This window comes from Mustela nigripes, chromosome 1 (assembly GCF_022355385.1).
Source record: "Mustela nigripes isolate SB6536 chromosome 1, MUSNIG.SB6536, whole genome shotgun sequence".
In the NCBI taxonomy this organism is placed as follows: Eukaryota; Metazoa; Chordata; class Mammalia; order Carnivora; family Mustelidae; genus Mustela; species Mustela nigripes.
The window spans coordinates 108,861,506-108,874,970 of NC_081557.1; the positions used below are offsets into that span (position 1 = coordinate 108,861,506).

Sequence of the window (13,465 nt, forward strand, 5' to 3'; positions counted from 1 at the left end):
TCTCTGCCTACTTGTGATCTCTGTCTGTCAAATAAATAAATAAAATCTTTTTTTTTAATAAATAAAATCTTAAAAAAAAAAAAAAAGAAATACGCGTGTCGCTGCGCAGATGTGATGGGGTTATTGCTGTCATCGGTGAATTCAGGGAGGCGGTGGCGCTGGTGGAAATGGTGTGTGTCCCAAGCAAAGAATAAATGGTAAAAGCAAACACATGATACTTTCTATGTGCCAGGTACTGTTCCAAGAGCTTCTTGGAATTTTTTTATTTCTTTTTCTTTTTCTTTTTTTTTTTTTTTTAAGATTTTATTTACTTATTTGACAAGCAGAGATCACAGGTAGGCAGAGAGGCAGGCAGAGTGGGGTAGGAGAAAGCAGGGTCCGTGCTGAGCAGAGACCCTGATGCGGGACTTGATCCCAAGACCCCGAGATCATGACCTGAGCTGAAGGCTGAGGCTTAATCCACTGAGCCACCCAGGCACCCTGAATTTTTTTTTTTAATTTCTTAAAGATTTTATTTGTTTGAGAAAGAGAGAAAGAGAGTGTGCTCGTGTGTATGTGAGCATGAGTGGGGGAGGAGCAAAGGCAGAGGGAGAAGCAGACTCCCCACTGAGCAGGTAGCCTGATGGAGGATTGGATCCCAGGACCCTGAGATCATGCACTGAGCTGAAGGCAGATGCTTAACCGACTGAGCCACCCAGGCACCCCAGCTTCATAGTATTTTTAATATATTTAACTTTTACAGTTCTATGAAGTAGGTACTATGAATTGACTCAGCTTTTAGATGAGGAAGTTGAGGCACAGAAAGGTTAAGTATTTTGTCAAAGGTCACGGAGCTGGGAAATGGTGGAGCTGGGATTCTAAGCCATATTTGCTTCCAAGGATATACGCGTAAACCTTAAGAAGCCAGTCCTGAGGGCAGGTGACTAGAGAAGGAGGGGGAGTGGCAGGGTGGACATAAAGGAAGACTTCAGTGTGCCCATGGCATCCCGATAATAATGCCCATGACATGTGATAATAATAGAGGCCGGAACAGAGGCTTATCATAAGGGGTTCATCAGCCTTCAGTCTCTGCCTCAAAGACCAGAGTGCTTTGATGATAGCACAGAAGTGATTATTTAAAATGAAAGTTATCTTTCAGAGATATGCACTGTATACTTAGAAACAAAAAGACATGATGTGTGTTGTTTGTTTGATGTCTTTTGTTTATAATCCTGATTGGGGAGGGTGCGGGAAGAATGGACAGAATAGAAGTGATATGAAATCAGTCATGAGTTGAGTTCCTTAAGGTCGACCGGTAGGCTAGGGCAACTCTCCTGTATTTGCTGGGAGTTCGCCATGAGATAACATTTTTTTTTTTTTTTTAAATCTCGAATCATTGGACCATTCACAAATGACCTCTGCAGGGATATTCCAATCCAGAGCATAAAGATTCAGAGCAGTACATAAAGATAAACTCAGCTCTGTATTGTAGCTTTCTGAAAAGCTTCCCCAGTGTTGCCCAGTATGTGGAAATATTCCCGAAGGGTCCCCCCTCCCTCTTGTGGGCCAGGGCAGCAAGCAGTACAGGTCTCTTCATTCATTCAAGAGGTGTTATTTTTCATCTTGCGCCCAGCGATGAGCTGTGAGGGGCACGGTTGAGTTTGGGAGACATGATGTACAAATGAAAGTTAACAACACAAACGAACGGTTCAGCAAATACCCCAAAAACCTTATAGGAAGCTCAGTGGGTACGGGAGGACATGAGTGGGATCCCTCTGCCTAGGGCTTAGAGTTCCCCAGGGAGGGAGGGAGGGGGTGCAGGGAGTGGGGACCGTGGAGGGGGCTCTTTGTCCCTGGTCCCCTGGTCACTCTCTTCACATCTAAGATGACCGGGGCTCAGGGTGGAGTCTGGGACAGAGGGGACACGCACGATACTGCCACCTTTTCTCTTCCGCTGGCCCCGGGCTCCGCTGGACACTTTGCAAGGAGAGACCTGCTTTTCAGCTGGCTGAACCCAAGAGAGAGGAAACACCTCTCCTTCAACACCTTCTCTCTGCCTTATATGGTGGCAAAAGCTAAAACTCACCAGGCTGCTTTGTATTTCCTCAATGACTTAATTTGCCGGGAAGAATAGAAGTGTAAGAGGATATATGTAATCCTAAGGGACTCCCGAATGGATTTTACATTATAAGAGACAGATTAATAAGCAAACAAAGCCCCAAAAAGGTGAGGTAGGCCAGGCCCACTGACCATGAACTAGCTGAAGAAATCTCCGGGCTCGGGAAGAGCCTAGTGCTCCTGGGATCACGTGCTCCTCTCCTACCAATGGAAGCGCAGTGAACTTCTCCCTCCCCCACCCTCCCCGTCCGGCCTCCTCCCCCCCTTGAAAGCCAGTGTTCAGTTCCTGACTTACTCACCATGGTCTGTTCCAGGATTTAGGGTAACAGAAAACATAGATCCGTAGCTCTGTAATTAGACCTCCTCCTGGATTTCAGGCAGGGCCCGTTTGTGAATATTTGTAGATTAGTGAGAAGCTGCCAGGAGACTCGACAGAAGTTCCCCAACGGGACTAGATACAGTAACTGGGGTCCTGAGTATTCATTTCCATATCGCATGGTTGGGCACATACCCTGGTAAGGACAAGATGTAAATGTAAGCCCACCCTGCTCCCAAGGGATCCCAAGAAACAGGGAGCAAGACTGAGATGTGGCAAAGCCTTGCTCCTTTAATCCTCTATCTGCTGGTGCAGAGGCTGGCGCCTGAACAAGGCACTCTACCGGACTCCTCCGGGGGTGTCTTCATTGGTCGCCAGGCTTCCATCTCTTCCTGGGCTCAGAAGCGTTCACAGCACCCCTAATTCCACCACCTGGACTTTTCGGTTTTTCCATGGCAAGGCCTTTCCTTGGCTTCTTCTTGGCTTTCCCACATTTTACCAAAGTCTAAATTCTTGGTCATCTTGCCCTGTGAAATTGGCTCACTTGCTGATGTGAAAAGGGCCTAAGCTATTTTCTTGATGACACAATCAAAGGGCTAAAGCCTGTGTCTCTTAGCTTAGGCATGAATGTAAGCACAGGTGCATTCCTTTTAAAATTAAAAGCTAAGTAAGGAATGAGTTTCTCCCAGTTTACTGCACGGTCAGATGGAATCTACAGGATGAAGTTAAGTTCTACGCTTCATCTTTAAAAGAAATGCTGGCTGTTTTACAACATGGCCAGAGGAGAGACAGAGATGTTGAGAGATCTAGAACCATGTCCTAAAAGCACTAGTTTGAGGAATCAGGAATGACCAGAGCAGGAAAGAGAAAACAGAAGGAGACATGAGAATCACCTTCAAAGAAGCAAGGCCTCTGTTGACTCGAAAAGGCAGAACCAGGGGCCAAGGGGGAGGGAATACTGGAAGGCAGGCTTTGACTTCATAGCAGCAAGAACCTTCTAATAATAGGTTTTTTAAACATGGAAGGAGCTCATGGAGGCAGTGAGTCAGGGCCTAGTCAGGCGGTAGCCAAGTGGAGGCTGGACAGCCATTCCTGGCAGGCACTGGAGGGGAATGCTGGCTTGGGCAGGACTTTCACTCAAAGATGCTGCTATTGCTTAGCTGTTTGAAATGCAAGTTCTGTACTTCATAAATTCAATGAGGGGATATAGGAAACACTTTCTGTAGCTTCCTAGAAACATCTAGACTTTTACTTTATTTTATTTTATTCTTTTCCCAAAACGGAAAATGAACGAAGGGGAACAAATGGAAACCATGCATCATTTCTTTAAGGTTACTTTCAGCATTTTGGTTTCATGGGCCTTTGAGTTCATCTTAATTTCAGATCTTTTTTCCTTTCTTTTACTTCTACCCCTATGTCATCATAGTTTCTCTTTCGTTCCCTTTTACAACAGAAGGTTTTCATTTATGCCATGAGTGGTAGGGCTCTGGGACATGCTGGAGGAGTTTAAGGTCTGGTTCTTTGTGAAATGATCAGAGCAAAAAAAGTCTTTCATGTCTCACGTAGATTTGTAAGTGTCTCTTTCAATGTCCCTTCTCTTTTCCAACTACATCTAGTTGTGACCTTGACTGAGTTTAAGAAAAATCATTAACACTCTTTGTATTACAAGTAAAGGGGAAAAAAGCAGAATTGCCAGAATGATTCTAGAAGAATATACATGCAAGTATAAAGAAACTAATGTTGAAACAAAGAAAGAAATGAGGAGTTTCCATAATACTAGAAATGACATATACCATAATTACAATAATTAAAATAATGCTGGCAAAAGCATACACATCCATGGAAACAGAAGAAAGTCCAGAAACAGACTCAATTCACTATATAATTAAAATCTCATTTAAAATCAGGAAGAGAAAGATGACTTATTAATGAAATGATTAACTCTTTGGGGTAAAATGGGAGTTCCATCTCAGCCTAGAAAAATAATTCCAAAAATAAAGTCAGGGAAGGATTGGGGGAAATATAGGTGAATATTTACATAATGGGGGGGTATATTTAAAAAAAAAAAGCAAAGAATCAGAAGTAAAACATTAATATATTTAACAAATATCTGTCAAAAGACACAAAAAATAAAACGTAAAGGCAAGTGAGAGAACAAAAAGAAAAGTGTTAATAACATACATGAAAAGAAGTTAATGTCATAATAAATAAGAAGTTCTGAGTCATCAGTAAGGAAAAGGGGAACATCTTAACAGAGGACAGGACAAGGCACATGAATACTAAATCGACTCAGAAGAAACAGTGGTAGCCATAAGGCAGTTGAGTCTTGTGACTGATGGCAAATTAAAGTTATGAGATTTCATTTTTTGTCAGTCCAATGAACAATGATTTTTTTAAAGATTATTTATTTTTTAAAGAGAGAGAGAGAGAGAGAGACAGAGATCACAAGTAGGCAGAGAGGCAGGCAGAGGGAGAGGGGGAAGAAGACTCCCTGCAGAGCAGAGAGCCCAATGCGGGGCTCGACCCCAGGACCCTGAGACCATGACCTGAGCTGAAGGCAGAGGCTTAACCCACTGAGCCACCCAGGTGTCCCTGAACAACCATTTTTTAATGTAAATATTTAGTGTTTATTTCAGTTGCCAGTGGGAATCTCTCCTATACTGATGTTTGGGTGAATCGATACAAGCTTTTTGGAGGTCTCTTTGGCAATCCATCTCAAAAGCCTTGAAAATAATCAGACTCTTTGGTCCAGGGAGTTGACTTCTGGGAATTTTTTTTCTAAAGACATAATTACATAATAAGGCCGTAGGCCGGGGGTGAGCAGTAGGAATGTTTGTTCTGGCATGGAGCAGAGCCTGGAAGCAATCTAAACATCTAACAATAGGTGATTGGTTAAGTCAATTTTGACATTTCCTCCATAGCCACGAAAGATGTTACAGAAGGATATTTCACCACATGGAAAGTTGTTCATAGGGTGGATTTCCGTTGGTGTAAGAACTGCCATTTATTCTGTTCCAGTTGGTTTGTTTTCTAAAATGGTATAGACTTGGAGTGAAGGAAGACAGATTTAGTCCTGCCAAAAGAAGCTTAAAGAATTAGAGCAAAATTGCCACTCTAGGGGGCTTTGGTGTCTCAAACCGTCCTCCTGGACACAACCCCAAGGCACTCAGCCACTGGCCTGGAGAACTTGTCCCTGGAAAAATGAACTGATCCCCTCTGTGAGCTGTGGGCAGTGCTCCCAGGAACTCCTCACCGTCTCGGCTTCTGCGAGGTCTCCTCCCTGCCCGGAGTCCTGCAAGGGGTTGAACCGCAGCATCCTATCCAGATGCTGCCTAGCCAGGCCTGAGTGCCCCAAAGTCAGCCTAGTGGTGGCAGGGTAGGCCCTGAGGGGCTAGCAGTATTTTGGGAGAGACCCTTGGTTTCCTCTTCCCTCCCCTCCCCTTCTCTCCCCCTCTTTCTTCCCTACCCTACTCCATGGATAAGCTTAAAGCTAATACAATCTGGGAAAAAACAGCCTCTTTAAGGAAAAAAAAAAGTACAAAATTAAGAAATAAAATTTCAGTATAGGACCTCATAAAGGGTTCATGTGAGTGAGAAGCGTAAGTTCCATAAAGTTCCATAAGCTTCATGGTAGATCCACCTTTAATCTACATTTTGGTTGCCATTGGCCTCATGAATTTCCTTTTTCTTTTTTTATATATGTATTCCTAAATGATATTGTGTTGTTTTATGTATTTTTAAGCTTTCTGTAAATGAGATTCTCTGTGATATTTGTATGGAAATTTTTTTTTAAGATTTTTTTTTTTTTTTTTACTTATTTGACAGACAGAGATCCTAAGTAGGCAGAGAGAGAGAGAGGAAGAGAAGCAGGCTTCCCGCTGAACAGGGAGCCCGATGTGGGGCTCGATCTCAGGACCCTGGGATCATGACCTGAGCTGAAGGCAGAGGCTTTAACCCACTGAGCCACCCAGGCGCCCCTGGAAACTTTAAAAAAAAAAAAATTTATTTGTCAGAGAAAGAGAGAGAGAGAGCACAGGCGGGGGGATCGATAGGCAGAGGGAGAAGCAGGCTCCTTGCTTAGCCAGGAGCCCCATGCCAGACTCAATCCCAGGACCTGGGATCACAACCTGAGCTGAAGGCAGATGCTTAACTGACTGAGCCACCCCGGCGTCCCTGTATGGAAATTTTTTTTGTTTATTTTATTTTTTTAATTCAACATCATATTGGGGAAATGTATCCATGTTGACATATATGGCTTTAGTTTCTATTAATTGTTCTACAGTGATTATCAGAACTTATCCATTCTCCTGTTGCAATTTTTTCAGCAAAATAGTAGGTTGTAAAACAAAAGTAGGTTGTGGGGGGAAAAAAGCAGGGCGTAAAACAAAATAAACACACACTGCAGAGTACGTAAATTGGTGTCTTTTTTTTTTTTTTTTTTTTGTAAGACTAGAATAGAATGAGGTCAATAAAACATGATTTCAAGAAGAATCCAGAAACAATACTAAGGAAACTAATATATGCACATTTCAATTCAGTAGGGAGAAAAGGGTTATTTAATTAATGGTATTAAGAGAATACCAATATTTTATCTTTTTTTTTTCACATTTTATTTATTTATTTGAGATGGAAAAAGAGAGATCAAGCCTGAGCAGGGGGAGAGGGACAAGTAGGCTCCGTGCTGAGCATGGAGCCCCTCAGGGGGCTTGATCTCATGACCCAAGATCATGACCTAAGCCAAAATCAAGTAGGATGCTTAACTAACTGATCCACGTAGGCACCTGGAGAGAATCAGTATTTATATGCAGACAAAATAAATGAAAGCAAGTCTCTACCCTACATGATACACAAAATTATACTCTAAATGAATTAAAAACCTAAACCCTCAAAACAAAAATTTCAAAGTATTAGGGGAACAAGTATGGAAAAATATCAGTATGATCAAAGAGAAAAGGAGACTGTGAGTAAGTCACGGAATGCAAAACTCAAATAGTAAAAGTCCAATTAAATTTAAGTTTATTTAAATTAAGTTCATGAATGAATGTTATCTTAACTGTAAATAAGAAAAAGAGCTGTACAGTTGGTCCTGTGAACTGCATGGTTCTGCTTATATGTGGATGTTTTATGGTACAGCTGTAAGTGTATTTTCTTTTTCTTCTGATTTTCTTAAACTTTTCTTTTCTCTAGTTTAAGAATATAGTATGTAACAATATAAAAATATAAAAAGCATATAAAATGCATGTTGATCTACTGTTTATGTCATCAGTAAGACTTCTGGTCAACCACAGGCTATTAGTAGTTAGGTTTTGGGGAATTCAGATTATATGCAGATTTCCTACTGAGGATGGGAGAAGGTCACACTCCTAAGCCCTGAATCATTCAAAGGTCAACTACATGGTGAAAGATATCCCAAACAATATTAAAGGTAAACCAGAGACTGAGCAAATTTTGCAACACATGTAACAAAGAATGAATGTAACAGATATACAAGGGGAAAAAAAGGCCACCCTTTACAAAAATGAGCAAAGGATATGAATACACAATTTACAGAAGGAAAAATACAAATGGCCACAAACCTGTAAGAAGACACTCAAATAGTTTTTATTAGGCAAATACTAATTAAAAGAATGAGGGGATAGCAGCTTCTACCTATTACACTGGCCATAGTGAAAGGTCTGGAAGTTAAAGGGTCATGGAGACTGCCGGGAAACAAGAATGTTCAGACTCTGCATAGCAACTTGAGGGGAACCTGGGACAGAGCCTGGCACCCACAGTTTCTTCTTGGAGGAATTTAAAATAGAGAGACATGGAAAAAATTATGTAAGCTATTTACTACAACATTGTTTGAGGTAGAATGATTGTTAACGATCCTAAGTGTCCTGTAAAAGTGGAGAGGACAAAAACAATGTGGTATATTCATACAATGGAATACTATTCAGCAGTTGAAAGAAATTAGTTGGTCTATATATTAATGTGATTAGATTTCTAAAACATTGCTAATTGCAAAACCACATCTGTAGTATGTCTCTTATGTAAAACACAAACCGCAAAATATGTTATATATAATTATAAAACTCTGAAAGGGAACACACCAAACTCCCAAGAGCGGTTGGTCACTTAGGTAGAGAGAAAGGCATGGGATTATGGGAAGTGGTCAATGGATAGTTTGGTTTTATATATGATGTGCTGATTTTCTTTAAAAGGTGCATGGATTTATGTATCTCTTGTTTAATTAAAAATAAAAGATACGGGATTGGAAGGATATACTTTTGCAGTCCTAACTCTTAGAATATAATTGTAAGTGATTTTTACTTTGTTTTTTTTTTCTTCTTATCTACATTTCCTAAAATTTCCACAATGTTGGTCCATCACATTTGTGATAAGAAGACAGTCATTTTAGTCACTTTTTCTTTCTATAATTAAGGAAAAAAGTTTTCTTTTTATTAACATATAATATATTATTTGTTTCAGGGGTACAGGTCTGTGAATCATCAGTATTACACAATTCACAGCGCTAACCATAGCACACACCCTTCCCAATGTCCATCATCACCCAGCCAGCAACCTCTCCAGCACCTCTCCAGCAACCCTCAGTTTATTTCTTGAGATTAACCTTCTTATTATTTGTCCCCCTCTCTTATTTCATCTGTTTCATTTTTCCTTCCCATGCCCTATGATCCTCTGTCTTGTTTCTCAAATTCCTCATATCAGTGAGATCATATGATAATTGTCTTTCTCTGATTGTCTTATTTTGCTTAGCATTGTACCCTCTAGTTCTATCCATATCGCTGGAAAGGGCAAGATTTCAGGTTTTGATGGCTACATAGTATTCCACGACAGCTTCTTTATCCACTCATCTGTTGATGGATATTTGGGCTCCTTCCATAGTTTGGCTATTGTGGACATTGCTGCTATAAACATTGGAGTGCAGGTGCCCCTTCGGATCCCTACATTTGTATCTTTAGGGTAAATACCCAGCAGTGCAATTACTGGGTCATAGGGTATCTCTATTTTCAACTTTTAAGGAACCTCCATACTGTTTTCCAGAGTGGCTGCACCAGCTTGCGTTCCCACCAACAGTGTAGGAGCATTTCCCTAAGAAAAAGTTTTCAATAGGGGCACCTGGGTGGCTCAGTGGGTTAAGCCGCTGCCTTCGGCTCAGGTCATGATCTCAGAGTCCTGGGATCGAGTCCCGCATCGGGCTCTCTGCTCAGCGGAGAGCCTGCTTCCCTCTCTCTCTGGCTGCCTCTCCGTCTACTTGTGATTTCTCTCTGTCAAATTAATAAATAAAATCTTTAAAAAAAAAAAAAAAGAAAAAGTTTTCGATAGTAATCCCAACATTGGGTTCGAGCCTATGACGCCAAGATCAAGAGTCTCACACTTCCCCGACTGAGTCAGCCAGGTACTCCCGACACAGTTTTTTCAAGGACTGATGAAAGCTTAAAAAATTCTGAAAAAGTTAGTTTTAGGTTACCTTTAAATATAAACTCCTTCCCCCCAACTTAGATACACACACAGCACTGAGTTTGGGAAGGGTGGCAGGTTTTTTTTGAAAATTAGGTAATTTCCCAAAGTTTGGAAGTATTGAAGAAGGTTCTAGGATTCATTTAGCCAAGACTAGGTCAAGAGGTTCTAAGAAAATGGCTTTTGCCATCTACTCATCAACGTTCTATTACCCAGCACACCCCAAGGACTTGACTTACAACTTACTGACAATACTAGACTTAAACGTAGCTACTTTCCGGGAATGAGTCTTCTCAGAGGGCTGAAGGCTTGCTTATTCTTTTAATGTCTTTTACATTTTTGTTAATTATAATGATTTAGAGTAGAACTATTTCTATAATTTTTTTATTTACTTCTCTGCCTTTTTAAACAGAACACAGAACACCTAGTTACACCTTTCCCTGCTTTACCATTTGCGAAGGCTGCCCCAAGTTACACTCTCCATTTTTCGTCTGGAACACCCTCTTTCCTTCTATTCCACCAGGGATTGAGAAGTTAACTTCTGGGAGGGGTTTGTAAAGTCTTCAGTGTAAGAGGCTCATCCTGGGAGGCTGCCCTAAAAGAAAAGAACACACAAACGTCATGATTTTATTTTTTACTTCCTTCTCGTGGCCCGTGGTGCTCTGAAGTCCCAGCTTCAAGTCTGGAAGGTAGAACAGGGAGAGAGGAAGGAAGGGCCTCATTTATTGCCAGTGCCATCTCCATCAAGGTCAAAGGTTTGGCTTTTGGTGCAGGGTTCTTGCCACAGAAATGAGATGCCAACAGATGTCTGAATAACCCTAAACTGAGACAGAAACTGGAGGCATACAGTACCTGCTACAAGATTTCGTGGTTTATTTGAGAATCTCCAAGATACAGCAAGAGATCACTAATGATGTCTTTGTCAGACATCACCCATCCCGCTGAGAAAACCGGGAGGGTGGGGGCTTTGCAGAGCCAGGCCTGGAATCTCTGGCCGCCTCTTGGCAACATCAGAGGTGGGAAGGCAAGGGAGTATAAAACAGGGCTGCCACGCTCAAGTGTCACAGATAAGGACTTTTCTTATTCGTATGTCACTGTTCACTTTTCTTCATGCTGCCGGGACCCAAAAGCCTGGTGACACACAGCTAGATCCCAAGCCTCTGACTTCAGGAAGTTATGGCTCGTTAGACATTAACTCCGGTGGTGGTGAGCTGATCTAGTAAAAACAGGTAGAAGAAAGTGCCCCCATGCCTTCCAGAAAGAGTACTTACTTTGGTGGTTGGTTTGGAAGTCTCATCCAGGGGCCATGACCCTCCTCTTGGGCCCATGCAGAGGGTCCATGCTGTTGCACCAAGGGCATGATGAGGATGGAGACCCCAGGACAAAGCATGCACATCTGGGTTAGATGGGCTGCCTATGTCTCTTGGCTTCTTCCTGACCCTCTGTCTCCATCTTCCTTCTATCATTGGGGAGCTTTGCCCATTGCGCCACCTAAAGTCTAGCTCAGTCTGAGGGTAGGGTCCCATTCCAGGAAATCTGGAACACCCACAGCCTTGGAAGCCCATTGTGAGTCGGCCAAAACTTCTGGAATATCAGTTCTGGAAAGGGCCTGAAAGAGCAGTGCTCTCATTCTATAGCCAGAAATGGAAGCACAGAGAGGTGAAGGGACTTCTCCAAGGTCACACAGCTACTGCCAAGTCCAGGCCTTCAATTAATAGGCCCAGTGTCTTTTTCACAGACCTTCTCCAAGTGAGGTCCTCGGATATTTCTTTTCCAAATTACCCAGTGTGTAAATGAGGGCACAGGAGAGAGGATGGTTGCTACAACGCAGATTCCTAAGTCTTACCCCAGACCTCCTGAGTGGTATCTCTGGGAGTGGGACCTGAGAAACTGTATTTCAGCATCAAGCCATTCTTAGGCAGCCCAGCTTTGTTTCAACAACTCCTTGACGTGTTGCTTCTAAATGATCTCTGTAGAGTAGCTACCATTTGTAAACCGCCTCCTAGACAACATAAAAAGGACATATGCTACTCGACGTCACTGGACATTGCTGTGTCCTCAGTTAGCTACAATGTATGACAGTTAGCTATGTGTCCTGTAGCTATAATCATACAGTTGAATGTTCTGGACAATCAAAGCAGCTTGGGAAACACACATCCCTCATGTGGAATCTTTAAGAGACTTTCTTCTCCCGGGTTCTGGGATGGGTGTGCTTGCTTGGTCGGTCACTCCCAGCTTATCTTAGCTTACCCACCACTGCTGGGGGACATCTCCCTTCATACATGTGTCTCTGGCCTGAGAGCAGATGGTTTGTGATACAGGACCCAACCCACCCATCTCCTAATCAACTGAAAAGGACCTGGCAAGTTCACGGGTGATAAATACAGCTGAGCTCTCCCCTCTTGGAGCCCTTGTAGGCTAAATATGGAATGGGAACAAGTGACAGACAGGCCGGCAACTTCCACTTAGTGCCCTCTAAGGGCCCTTTGTACAACTTCGTAGCTAAGCCGACACTTCCAAACACAATGAAATGGAAAAACACTGGGACCCAGCTGGATCCCTAGGTACTCTATAACGGCTTATGGAGGGTTTGTCTCTTGGGTGTCCACACACCTGATTACCTTCCCTCCCTGCCTGCCACCAGTCCTCCCCTGACTCCAGATGGCCTTGGCTGCTCTTCCCTGCTCGCCTGTCCAGGTACCACACAGGACCATGGAGCCAGGTTTCAAGAAGGAGCCCACAACAGGAAACCACTCATTAAAAGACAAACTTCATGTCAGCAAAACCTGAGGGCATGGTAGGACAGGCCTAGAGAAGTTTCCTTCAGTCTGCATTAATTTTATCTTTTTTTTCAAAGTTAGTTTTTTGGCCTGAGAACCATAGGAGAGGGCTGTCATTTTCATTTCTCTGAAAGTCGCAGTAGAAGCCATACCGGAGGCTCCAAGAGGGCCGGGGCTTGGTGTTCCCAACACCCAGCTCGTATCTAGCATTAAGAAGGGACTCAAAGATGATGTGTCAAATAAATAAGCCACTGCCACTTCCTGGGTGCTGTTCATTAACGTGGTTGCGACTGACCTCACATTCTGGGATAAGGAGCACAGGCTTCCAGATTCAGAAACCCATTTGTTGGTACCCTAAGTGTACTCTGATTCCTCAAGTGGCTGTTTGTATCTATCAAATGCACAAGATTAATAATCTGTGGGACTAGGATGCCAGGTTACCCAGACATTTATCGTGGAACATAAATGAGTGAGGGTCTTGGTGCATTCCCTCTCGGTGGGCAAGCTTCATGGAAACCAAAGGGTGACCCAAAGCATAGAGCCAGAACCAGGGCATTTGGATAAATTAGACGTTTCTTTTTTTTTTTTTTTTTAATTTTTTAAAATCTTTTTTAAAAAAATATTTTATTTATTTATTTGACAGACAGAGATTACAAGTAGGTGGAGAGGCAGGCAGAGAGAGAGGAGGAAGCAGGCTCCCTTCTGAGCAGAGAGCCCGAAGCGGGACTGGATCCCAGGACCCTGGGATCATGACCTGAGCCAAAGGCAGAGGCTTTAACCCACTGAGCCACCCAGGCACCCCTTAATA

The 13,465-nt window shown here is 42.7% G+C and overlaps 1 long non-coding RNA gene across 1 annotated transcript in view; it reads right to left on the minus strand.

Annotated features, from left to right (window-relative positions):
- Positions 1–10,353: 10,353 nt before the first annotated feature.
- Positions 10,354–13,465, minus strand: part of LOC131999205 (uncharacterized) — a 22,016-nt gene continuing 18,904 nt past the window's right edge. Inside the window, exon 3 of the long non-coding RNA XR_009399052.1 lies at positions 10,354–10,472. This is a non-coding gene — a long non-coding RNA (uncharacterized LOC131999205). The remainder of the gene's footprint in view (positions 10,473–13,465) is intronic.